This window comes from Petaurus breviceps, unplaced genomic scaffold, assembly GCF_028583685.1.
Source record: "Petaurus breviceps papuanus isolate PSGF00001 unplaced genomic scaffold, PetGlider_PUasm1.0 91133, whole genome shotgun sequence".
Classification (NCBI taxonomy): Eukaryota; Metazoa; Chordata; class Mammalia; order Diprotodontia; family Petauridae; genus Petaurus; species Petaurus breviceps.
In genome coordinates, this window is record NW_027187419.1 from 53,204,114 (window position 1) to 53,216,323 (window position 12,210).

Genomic DNA, 12,210 nt, shown 5'->3' on the forward strand with positions numbered 1-12,210 from the left:
TTCTGATGATTTCACATTCCTGTGGAAAATCTTTCAATGGCTCTTCATTACTACAGAATGAATTTCTTGTCATGGCATTCAAGGTCCTCTCTTATTTTGCTTTTTTTTCTTTAACAAAGAGGATAATCTTCAGAATGTGGAGAACAAAACAAAGTAAATTAACAGGGAACTCATAGGGTTATACATTTAGAGCTGAAAGGGACCTCAGAGGTCATTGAACCTAATCTCTTTATTTGAGAGGAAAGGAAAATGAAATTTAGAGAGGTTAAGGGACTTACCCAAGACCAAACAACTAATAGGCACCTAAGGAAGGATTCTAACCCAGGTCTTCCTGAGTCCTAGGAGATGCTAAGAGAATACCTAATGAGCCTTTGAAATCATCAAGCCTAATTGAACTATATCCTAGAGTCCTGAAAGAACTAAAAGAAGTTACCGTTGAACTTTTGTTGAAAATTTTGGAAAGTTCATGGAGGATGGGAAGAGGTGAACAATTTTCCCTTTTTTCTAAATAGAGAAAAAAGCTAAGTCTGAAAATGATAGGTGGGTAAACTTGATCTTGGTTCCTGGGAAAATTCTAGAATACATTTTGAAGGTCGTGGTTTGTGAATATTTTGAACTAAAAGAGCAATCCTTAATGGGTTGGAGGCAGCTGGGAAGGAAGCTCTGATACGAGACAACGATATGATGTAGCATCCAGAAAAGTGGATGTGTTTTAAACTGCTTTAAGAGAGGCACAGTGTGCAAAATGAGGGAGATAGTAGCACCGCTATACTCTAGTCAAACATCTAGAGAAATTATTTCCAAAGTGGGCACCACAGACCCCTAAGGGGCCATGGCCTGATCCCAAAGGATGTGGGGTTAACCAATTAGAAAGTGAGGGGGTGGCTAGGTGGTGCAGTGAATAGAACACTGGCCCTGGAGTCAGGACGACCTGAGTTCAAATCCGGCCTCAGACACTTAACACTTAATGAGTTGTATGACTTTGGGCAAGTCACTAAACCCCAATTGCCCTCCAAAAAAGCAAAAAAAAAAGTGAGGAGAGTAGTCATATCCCATCCTCCCCAAGATAGTTCATCATACACTTGTCCCTAACAAAATCCCATCCCCCATTATAGTTCAACACTTTCCCACTCTACCTTCTCCTTCCAGATCCTCCATTTAAGAGAGCACTCACAGAAGCCTTTTCATCATTTCCCATCTAGATGAACTCTTCTGGACTTTCATCAGAGTACCTGGAATCTCATCACCCTACAAGATGATCTCAACTTTGAAATTCATAACTCTTCAGTACCCCCTGCCCTTGGAGTCCCTCCTCCCCTTCTCTCCCTCCCTTTATTTGAAGAGTGTAGAGGATGGACAATGAAGAGCTTCCAGATCCTCCATTTAAGGGGTGGGGGACACTACTTAGGGCAGCCATCTCATCATTTCCCACCTGGTTGCATTCCTCTGTACTTCCATCCTCCCCCACCACAAACTTTTCAATTCTTTCTCTGTGTTGTTTTCCTCCTATTAGATTGTGGTCTTTCTGAGGACAGAGACTGCCTTTTTGTCTTTTTTTCATATCCACAGCACTTAACATTGGACTCAACACCTAGTAAGTGTTTAATAAATATTTATTGACTGAGTGACTGAGTCTAATGTGTACATAGGTTGCTCAGGATTATTATAATCTAACTGCTAACCAAAGCACCCAAAGCAGTTGTGCAAGCAAAATTTCCCTCCCCATCCCTTCAGCCTCCCAATTCCCCACTGCTAGATCACTTCCTGTCAACCATGATTGTCCTCTTCACCAGTGGAGTCTCTGTTCTGGACTGGTAGTCTATAAGACCCCCTACTTTATTCTATCCAGTGAGAAAAAGTAAGTAGCCTAGGATGAACAGACATGGTTTTGCATATGACTCACAGACCCGTTTGCATTATCCTTTCCACCAAATCTATCCTTCATCTAAATTTCAATTTCCATGAAGGCCACCTGGGTTTTTATTAGTCTTTGAGGTTCTCCATCTTCCTGTTATCCTTGATCCTTCACTGTTCTCTTCAAAATCACCAATACTCTCTTCATTCAGCAAAACTGCTGACTTTTTCTCATTTTTTTGCACTAATAACCCTCTCTTCAACCTTTGACACTTTTGACCATTTTTCTCCTCCTGAATACATACTCTCGCCTTTTTGGGTTGCAAAAACATAAAAGTGTGTCAGCTATAAAAATTCTCTTATCTTCATACTTTAAAAACTTGGGAGTGGAATTTTCCAAAGATTTAAAAAATCTTCCAAAGGAAAATTGTTCCGTGAGTCTCTTTTTTTTTTTCCATACTGTTCAATGTGCCTGAAATTTCCTTCCCCAATCCTCTGGGAGGACAGTCATTGCAGATTCATGGGGAGAGATCCAGCTTCAGAGCCAGGAAACCTGGGTTCGAGTTATACTTTTAACATATCCAGACTAGATGATCCTTGACAAGTGATGACCTCTCGGTGTTCTAAGGAACTAAAACTAAACTACAGAAAAGGTGCTGACCTGCATTTGTGGAGGGAGTTCCTTGTATCAATGAAATCACAAGTCAAGTACCCATCCCTAACCTCAAGCCGTATTCCCACTTGTCCACCCATCATTAAAGACACAGCTTAAATGTTGCAACTTCATGAAGTCATCGCTCCCTGAATCTCCCAAATAGAAATAAACTCTCCCTCCTTTGGGTTATCCTGACACTTTGTTTATATCCTCTCCTCTATCACAAACACCAATAATGACTCATTAACAGAGTACTTCAAAGTTTACAAAATGCTCTCATATTCTGCCATGTACCATAATTGTCTCATACCCCTATGTATTGTAAACTGATGGGAAATTTCCTATTTTGTGAGAAAGATGGTTCTGTTGTGAGACAGTTCTAAATGTCTTTAAATTTCCTTATATTAAGCTGAAATCTGCCTCACTGTATCTTCTTTTCATAGTTAAAAATTCAACTACACTTTCCCCACACTTTTCCTTCCCACATCTTTATGAACTACCCTCTTCTCTTCCATTTAGACTCAACCTCCCTAGTTAGTTCCTCCAAGCATCATTGGTGGAGGAAGAGAGATTTGAGCTGGATGTTGAAAAATGGGTAGGATTTTGGAAGTGGAGAGAATAGGATTCATCACAGGTGAAGAAATCAGAAAAATCATTGAGGGAAGAGTGAGCATTGAAAGGAAGATGGGGTTGGTAGAGTAGGGTTAAGTCATGGATCATCTCAAAAGTCTCAGTTTCTTCATGCCCCCAAGCAGAAAAGAATCAATTTCAAACCCTATAAACTCTAAGGAGTTCCCCTAAAACACTATAAATTTTCAGAAAATTGCATATTAGTTCTTTCTTTAAAGTTCTTTGCTCTATAGCCCTTTGGGTATAACTACTACCTTCTGGGGAGGGGAGGGGGCGAGGTTCATGGTCTCTTCCCACTAGCATCAGATTCCCTCTTGTCTTTGGTCAAAGTTTTAGGTCTTGGGACCTGTAATATTTCCCCTTTTAGGAGATGAATAGCCACGAGTCCAGGGGTGTGCTGGTAAATGTTTAAGATCTCTGGAGAAAAAAAATTGCAGGACACACTTTTAAATTTAAACTGAATTATTCGCATTTTTTCCTTCACTTTCTTAAGTCTAAACAATCAACAAAACAATAAATCAAGTTCTGGTTTCTAGCATTTGCTGATTCCTGAAGAATAAATGCTCACACTGAAAATTGAACAAGTGGTTCTCCTTAACTGTGCTGACTCTAACAGGAAGTAGCCCACACTCCAAGTAGAAGAAGGGAATCTGGTCTTATAGAACCCAGTTTATACATACAACAGGGAAGACTGGAGGAAGAAGGGGCCAGAAATGTTTTATTTTCTTCCTCCATTTCCTCCTGAGAATTATCTTCTTATTTCTAGGAATCTAAAGATACTTTGCCATGATTTACCTTTATGGTAATTTGTAGCAGAATTTAAAAGTTACAAAAAGTAACATGGGATAGTGGACAGAGAAGTTAGAAAGATGTGAGTTCAAATTGTGCCTCTGACAAATACCAATGTGTAATAATGGGCAGGTTATTTGTGCTCAGGTAACCCTAAGCTTTGAGATTATGGGTTACAAATGAGTTATCTGCACTGAAGGGAATTTCCAATCATAATGGTTTCCCACCTTGATGAAGGGCAGTTAGGTGGTGCAGTGGAGAAGAGCACTGACTTTGGAAGACTGATATTCCTGAGTTCAAATTTGGCTTCAGATACTTCCTAGCTGTGTGGCTATGGGCAAGTCACCTTACCTTGTTTGCCGAACTTCCTCGTTTGTAAAAATGAGCTGGAGAAGACAATGGCAAAGCACTCCAGTATCTTTGCCAAGAAAACCTCAAAATGAGGTCACAGAAAGTCGGACATGACTAAACAACAACCACCACCACCTTGATGAAATCACAGACCCAGGTTTGTTTTTTTAATAGTATAAATGAAGGGAGAAATTATGCCTTAAGATTAGTGTCTTAGATGAGGATACATAGAGGGGTCTCAAGGGCATATGCATTAGTAAACACAAAAATCCCTGACACTCCATATTCCGCTGTTAATGTCAGAACTACTCCCACTGCAAAAATTTATTTAAAACAAAAAACTGAAAAGATCATTTATCCCTAACTCCAGCACACACTGAGCTAAATTCTCCTCTCCACTGTTTCACAGCAAGAGCCTATTGTCTCTAATAGGAGTGGCAAAGGTTTCAGTGGGAAGACAATCCCTAAAACATACATCATGGTCCCATCCAAATATTAACTGTGGAAGCTTTCCTACTTTCAAAACACTACATTGCTCTGCCCAAGGAGTAATTTCCCTCTAGAGAACACAATCACTTTTGTTTTTCTTCCTCTAGTGAACTGAAGCCTGACGTTAGCAATAACCCTTACTTTATATTATAACTATAACTAGGAATTCTGAAATTAGGTACAAATTCAGTTGGGAGTGAGTATATGTAGAGGAAAGTTGGGTGTAATCACTCTGAACAACCCCAGGGAAGAAGGGCAATTGGAGAAAAATGATTGGAAAAAGAGAGCAGATGGTGAGATTGGGCAAAAGAGGATAAGATACTCATTAAGAGAGGAATTACCAGGAGAAAGCTGGTATGCCTTGTGCCACCATAGAAGTAGGACCAAAGGTAGCCTGAAGGATTGACCATCAAGTGTGGCCCCTTTACTGATACCTACCCTAAGGCAAAACCTCAGTTGCTTCAGACTAGTTATGGTTCTGCTTTACATTATTCAAGGTTTTAGAAACTCAGTGCTGCACAGTACTGGGCTGTGTAGAGATACCTGGTTTTCATTGTTCTTCCTTACTTGGGTTTCAAGAAGTAGCAGCTGGTGACTGGGGGCTCAGAAAATTTCTAGATAAGGAATAAAAATCGGTTTAGCCTCCAGTGGGTGTCTTGAAGTCCAATATTCCACAAGGCCAGGGAAAAGCTGGAACTCTTCAGGATGGATGACTTTACCACTCACTTCATGATGGACGGGAATGTGCTGAGTCCCAGTTTTATCACCCCAGTTTTATTTGGCCCTCAGAGGGTTTCCACAGTGACTGTATAATTTGGAACCAGAATGTCACCATTCTGATTACTTAACAAAGGGCAATTTATCTAAAAGGGAAAAAGTTTCACAAATGGGCAAAGTTGAGCTATGGTCAAGAAAATAAAAAGACAAAAAGCAGAATCTGCTGGAGCCTGGAGCGGGGGCTTATTCAGTCTGATTATCATTTTCTGCTTGGATTTTATTATGCCAGGTTGAAAAACATTTCAAGGAAGGACAAGCACTGAACTCAATGTTTAATGTCATAGCTGCTAATTGACTCTGCTACCACATAAGCAAGGAGCAAGTATTGTAGGTTCATGTTGACAAAAGCCATGCCCTTCAGAGGTTTTGTGGGTCTAACACACCTCTTCAGATCACAGCAGCAAAGTCAGGGAACCATACTGTAATGAAATGGGTCTCTGAGGAGCTAGCTAGCTTCCTGTGCATGTGGAGGTACCCCTACAAGCTGCTCCCTCTGGCGTGATGTGCTACAAAAATGAGGTTGCTTTAAAAAGATGAAGCTGAGATAGATAGCTGTCAGTGGTTGGGTAGCTAGGTGGTGCAGTGGATAGAGCGCCAGGCCTGAAGTCAGGAAGTCTCATCTTCCCAAGTTCAAATCTAGCCTCAGACACTTACTAGCTGTATGACCGTGGACAAGTCACTCAACCCTGTTGGCTTGTTTCCTCATGAGCTAGGGAATGGAAATGAGCTAGAGAAGGAAATAGCAAACCACTCCAGTATCTTTGCCAGAAAACCCCAAATAAGATCATGAAGAGTTAGATGCAACTGAAAAGACTGAGCAGCAACAACACACTGTGGATGGAGCTGTGAATTGGTTTAACCACTCTGGAAAGCAATTTGGAATTATGCTAATAGAGTGATTCAATGTCCATAGCCTTTGATCTAGAGATACTACTGCTAGGCATTTACTCCAAGGAGGTCAAAGATGATGATGATGATGATGAGGATGATGATGATGATGAGGAGGATGAGGATGAGGATGATGAGGATGTTGAAGATGATGATGATGATGGTGGTGAAGATGATGATGATGACGGTGGTGGTGGTGTGGTGGTGGTGATAACTAACATAATGCTTTAAGGTTTACAAAGTTTTTTTATTTCCTTTGATCCTCACAATGACCCTGTGAATAACTGTTATTATCTCCATTTTACAGAAGAGAGATTTGAAACTGAGGCGTGTTAAGTGCTTTGCCTAGGGTCATACAGCTAGTATTTGAGGCAAGATTCAAATTTAGGTTATAGAGATAGAAAAAAAGGCTCCATTTTCATAGCAGACTTTTTTCTAATTGTATCAAAGAATTAGAAATAAAATAGATGCTTGTCAGTTGGGGAGTGGCTAAACAAATTGTGGTTCATGAAGGTAATAAAATATTACTAAGCCATAAGAGATGATGACTATAAAGAATGCAAAGTAGTATGGGAAATTTTATACAAATAAATATATGAAATAAAGTAAGAAGAACCAGGAAATAATATACACAATAACTATAGCAATGTCAATGTAAAGAACAACAACAAAAAGAAACAATATTATAGAATTATAATGACCAAGCTTAATCTTGAAGAACAGAAGAAATAATGAACCTTTCTTCTTTCTTGGCAGAGGTGGGGGACTATAGGTGTGGAACAATGCATATAATAATCATATTTGGTAGATATGTTGGCTAATTTTAGTAAATTGTTCCTTAAATATTATATACTTTATTGTATGGGATAACATTCTCAGTAGGCAAGATGTAAGAATATTTTTGGAAATTATAATAACATGAAAACAAAGGATAAATAAATTTTAAAATTTCCTGAAAGAAAAAAAACTTTGAAGATTTAAAAATTTTTTTGCCTGCTTGTGGAATTAGGGATGGGGTGGATGGGAATGATCATACTCCAGTTTCTCTGACTTGTTCATTTGGCCATAAGGAAAGGTAGCTGGCAGAACATGTGCTTAGGACCTCTTTTCTTACTTTGCATAGATGAGGGAGTATGGATGTAGAATATTGCCTATACCAGGGGTGGGAGTTTATTCTGTGAAGTTTGGATACAGTCAAGGGGCTGCCCTCGAGGGCCTAGAGGACCACATATGGCCTTGAAGCTACAGGTTCCCTGCCCCTAGATACTGTCAGACTTTGTTGATGGATGGTTGGCTCTGCTGAACTTATTTTTTCCTCACTCTTCTTTAACTCCTCATTGTAAAGGGATAGGAAGGGAAATGGGGAGTAATGTACTCAGAAAAGAAGGTACAGTAAAAACAAAAGATATAAATAGCTCATAGGTGGGATGAGCTAATATAATAAAAATGACAATTTTACCTAAATTAAATTATATATTTAGTGCCATACCAATTAATTTACAAAAAAAACTACTTTATAGAGCTAGAAAAAATAGTAGCAAAATTCATTTGGAAGAATAAACGGTCCAGAATATCAAGGGAATTAATGAAAAGAAATGCTAGGGAAGGTGGACTAGCTATACCAGATTTCAATCTGTATTATAAAGCAGCACTCCTCAAAACTACTTGGTACTGGCTGAGGAATAGAGGAGTGGATCAATGGAATAGATTAGGCACACGAGATTCAGAAGTCAACAACTATAGTAATCTATTGTTTGATAAACCCCAAGACCCTAATTTTTGGGATAAGAACTCACTATTTGACAAAAACTGCTGGGAAAACTGGAATATAGTATGGCAGAAACTGGGCAGAGACCATTATCTAACACCATATACCAAAATCAAGTCTAAATGGGTGCATGATCTAGGTATAAAGGTTGATACTGTAAACAGTCTCGGAAAACAAGGAACAGTTTACCTGTCAGATTTGTGGAGAGGAAAAGACTTTATGACTAAACAAGAATTAGAGAACATTATAAAATGTAAAATGGATAATTTTGACTACGTGAAATTGAAAGGCTTCTGTACAAACAAAGCCAATGTAACCAAGATTAAGAGGGAGGTAGGAAATTGGGAAATAATCTTTACAACCTATGTCTCTGACAAAGGACTCATTTCTAAAATATACAGAGAACTGAGTTAAATTTATAAGAATACAAGGCATTCCCCAGTTGATAAATGGCCAAAGGATATGAACAGGCAATTTTCAGAGAAAGAAATTAAAGATATCTATAAGCACATGAAGAAATGCTCTAAATCACTATTGATTAGAGAAATGCAAATCAAAACAACTCTGAGGTACCACATCTCATCAGTCAGATTGGCTAAGATGACAAAACAGGAAAATGACAAATGCTGGAGAGGATGTGGGTAAATTGGAACACTAATGCTTTGCTGGTGGAGTCGTGAACTGATCCAGCCTTTCTGGAGAGCAATCTAGAATTATGCCCAAAGGGCTATAAATACTTTCATATCCTTTGACCCAGCAATACCACTCCTAGGGTTATATCCCAAAGAGATCATAGAAGTGGGAGGAAGACCCATATGTACAAAAATGTTTATAGCAACTCTTTGTGTGGTGGCAAAGAATTGGAAATTAAAGGGGTGCCCATCAATTGGGGAATGGCTGAACAAGTTGTGGTATATGCATGTTAGCAGATGGTCTTCATATTTACCTAGAGAGGCTTATACGAACTGATGCTGAGTGAGCAGAGTAGAACCAGGAGAAATTTGTACACAATTACAGACACAACGTGTGTGTGATGACCAACTTTGATAGACTGGACTCTTCTCAGCAATGCAGTGATATAAGTCAATCCCAAAAGACTCATGATGGAGAAAAATGTGTGCATCCAGAGAAAGAACTAGAAAGAACTGAGTTTATATCCAGATGGAAGCAAAATACCTGATCTTTTTCCTTTTCTTGTTTGGTTTTATGTCCTCTTTACCATTTTTCATTCCATCTGATACAATCCATCTTTATAACCTGACTAATGTATAATGTGAAAGTATTTACAGATCCTATACTTGACTATATTCCGCCATGGGGGGGAGGTGAGGGAAGGGGGCAAAATGTGAAACTCAAGGAAGTGTGGAATTGAATCCTGTAAACTAAAAGTAAACAAAAAAATTAATTAATAAAAAAATTTAAAAAGATATAAATAAAATTGCTTTTTTTCCTAACTTGGGAAGGAGTGTCCTGAATCATGGTGCATAACCAAAAGTTATTCTCTGGGGCAAATCACTTCCACTCTCTAGGCCTAATGAGAAGGATCAAGCAATCTTACTCAATTGTGGTACTTAATCTTTGGAAGTATCCTTCTCAGCATAATGTTTTTGAGTATATCCAAAAAAAAGTACATAGGATTTTAAACTAATTATATTGAAATAAAGTTGTCATTTTTTCCCACCCAAATTCACAGACTCCCTGCCCTGAAATTGATCCACATAGGCCTTGAAAGTCCTTGGACTCCAGGTTAAGAATCCCTGGATGAAATGATTTATAAGATGTCTTCCAGCTCTAAATCCTATGGTTCTATGATCCATCCCTTCTTTACCTCAGAGTCTCAAAAGTAGAAAGAGTCTGTGGGTGTGGGTGAAGAAAAATACTGGTGGCATTCACACTGGTTACATAAATACAAGCTATCTCTTTGCATTCTGACATACCACATCTTTGACTCTACCCACAGGGAGCATTAGAGGTCAATGGATGTGCCAAATTGATTTGGCAGGCATGCCATTCTGGCGTATATCAGGTTATCTCTTAACCCCACGCAAAGGAAAACACCAGCAGAGCCTTAGCACATGAACTATTTCTCTAACAATTGTTACATTCAGTGAAAGTGGCTGTGGATGAATATTAAGACTACTCAATGCAAATTCCTAAGGACAGCCTACCCTCTTGAAAGGGATTGCAAATCGTGGGCTATGGTATCCTTCATTGGTATCAGTTTTTTTTTGGATTCCTTTCTATCAGATATCATTTTAGCTCCTATTGTGAAAATTCATAAGCATAGATCAACCCTAGCATTGTCTAAAAACACACAGTAAAGTCATATAACAACAGTAGGATGTCTAAACTGGTTTGGAGTTAGGAATTCCCAGGTTTAGATCCCACCCAGACAGTTACTAGCTGTGTGACCCAAGGCAAGTCATTCTCTGAACTTCACTTTTTTTCATTTGTAAAATGGAGAAAATAATAATACCTACTTCCCTGGGATGTTGAGAGAAAGAACAAAATGTATGCTAAGTACTTTACAAACTTTAAAACACTATATCCATGTCCGCCATTTGCAATTTGGATTCTTGTAGGTCAGCATAACATTGCGGGTTAAGTCTGGATATCTCACTGTAGTCCGGAACAACTCAGACATATTTTGTGGTCTCAAGCAGTATAGCCTTCTAGAGGACCGTTGGAAAGTAGGATTGGCCCCAATCATTCCCCCTTCTGTACTCCCTCAATGGGATTATGCCTTTGAATGTATTTGGGCAAAAGTAAAGTTTCTAGACCATTTTATCTTCTTTAGGAATATCAAAATAGCACATATTATTTTTATAATTTAAGCGTTTCCTGAAAATATAGCAGCCTTTTTTGGCTTTTATGAAATCATTTGCCACCTGACCATTTGTAGTAGTCTCTGTAACCTGGAGATCTTTACTCCTCTGTATATCAGTTTCCTCATCTATAACTTGGGAATAAGTCTGTTCCAACCAGTGAAAAATAATCAGCTACTATTTGTGGGACATACTAGAAATTGGATGGAATCCCTACTGTAATTACTTCCTGATTGCATTGATTTTACATGTGCCATAGTTCAGATCGAGGTCCTTCAAACATAATTACTAATCACAGAAACAACCAGGTACAAGAGGGTTCAACCCTAAGGTGAATGTCAGTTTTTTGTCCACCCAGCACTAGTCCTGCACAGAAGTTCTAATGCTTCTTGTTAATAGTTTCAAAGAAAGTCCATGGTATGTGTAATTTTTGTTCTTTTTAATAATTATCTCCCAAGAAAAAGCATGGCACAGTGGCTAGAAAGTCAGTCCCAAAGTAAAAAAGAACTGGGTTCTCTATACTGGTTGCATGAAAATCCCTTAGAACCCTCAGTGTTGCGGTGGCTAGGTGGCACAGTGAATAGAGCACCGGCCCTGGAGTCAGGAAGACCTGAGCTCAAATCTGGCCTCAGACACTTAACACAAAATTAGCCGTGTGACATTGGGCAAGTCATTTAACCCCAATTGCCCTGCCTTCCCCCTCCAAAAAGCAAAAAACAAAAACAAAACAAAACCCCTCAATGTCCCAGGCAATTCTCTAAGGTTATTTGTACAGAACACTGGACACTCTTTTCTTCTCCCTCCATACTATTTTGCTTGAAGATCTCATCAGCTCCCATGGATTCAATTATCATCTCTATGAAAATGATTCTCAGATCTATTTGTCCAGCCCTAACCTCTCTCCAAACTTCCAGTCTTGAATCTCCTACTGTCTATTGGACATCTCAAACTGGATGTCCTGAAAACACAGTAAGTTCAACACATCTAAAACTGAACTCATTATCTTTACTTCCAAAACCTCTCCTCTTCCAAACTTTCCTATTACAGTCAAGGGTATTACCATTCACCCACTCACCCAGGTTGGCAACCTAGGTGTCATCCTTGATTCCTCACTCTCATACCCAACATCCAATCAAGTCTCTCTCTCTCTCTCTCTCTCTCTCTCTCTCTCTCTCTCTCTCTCT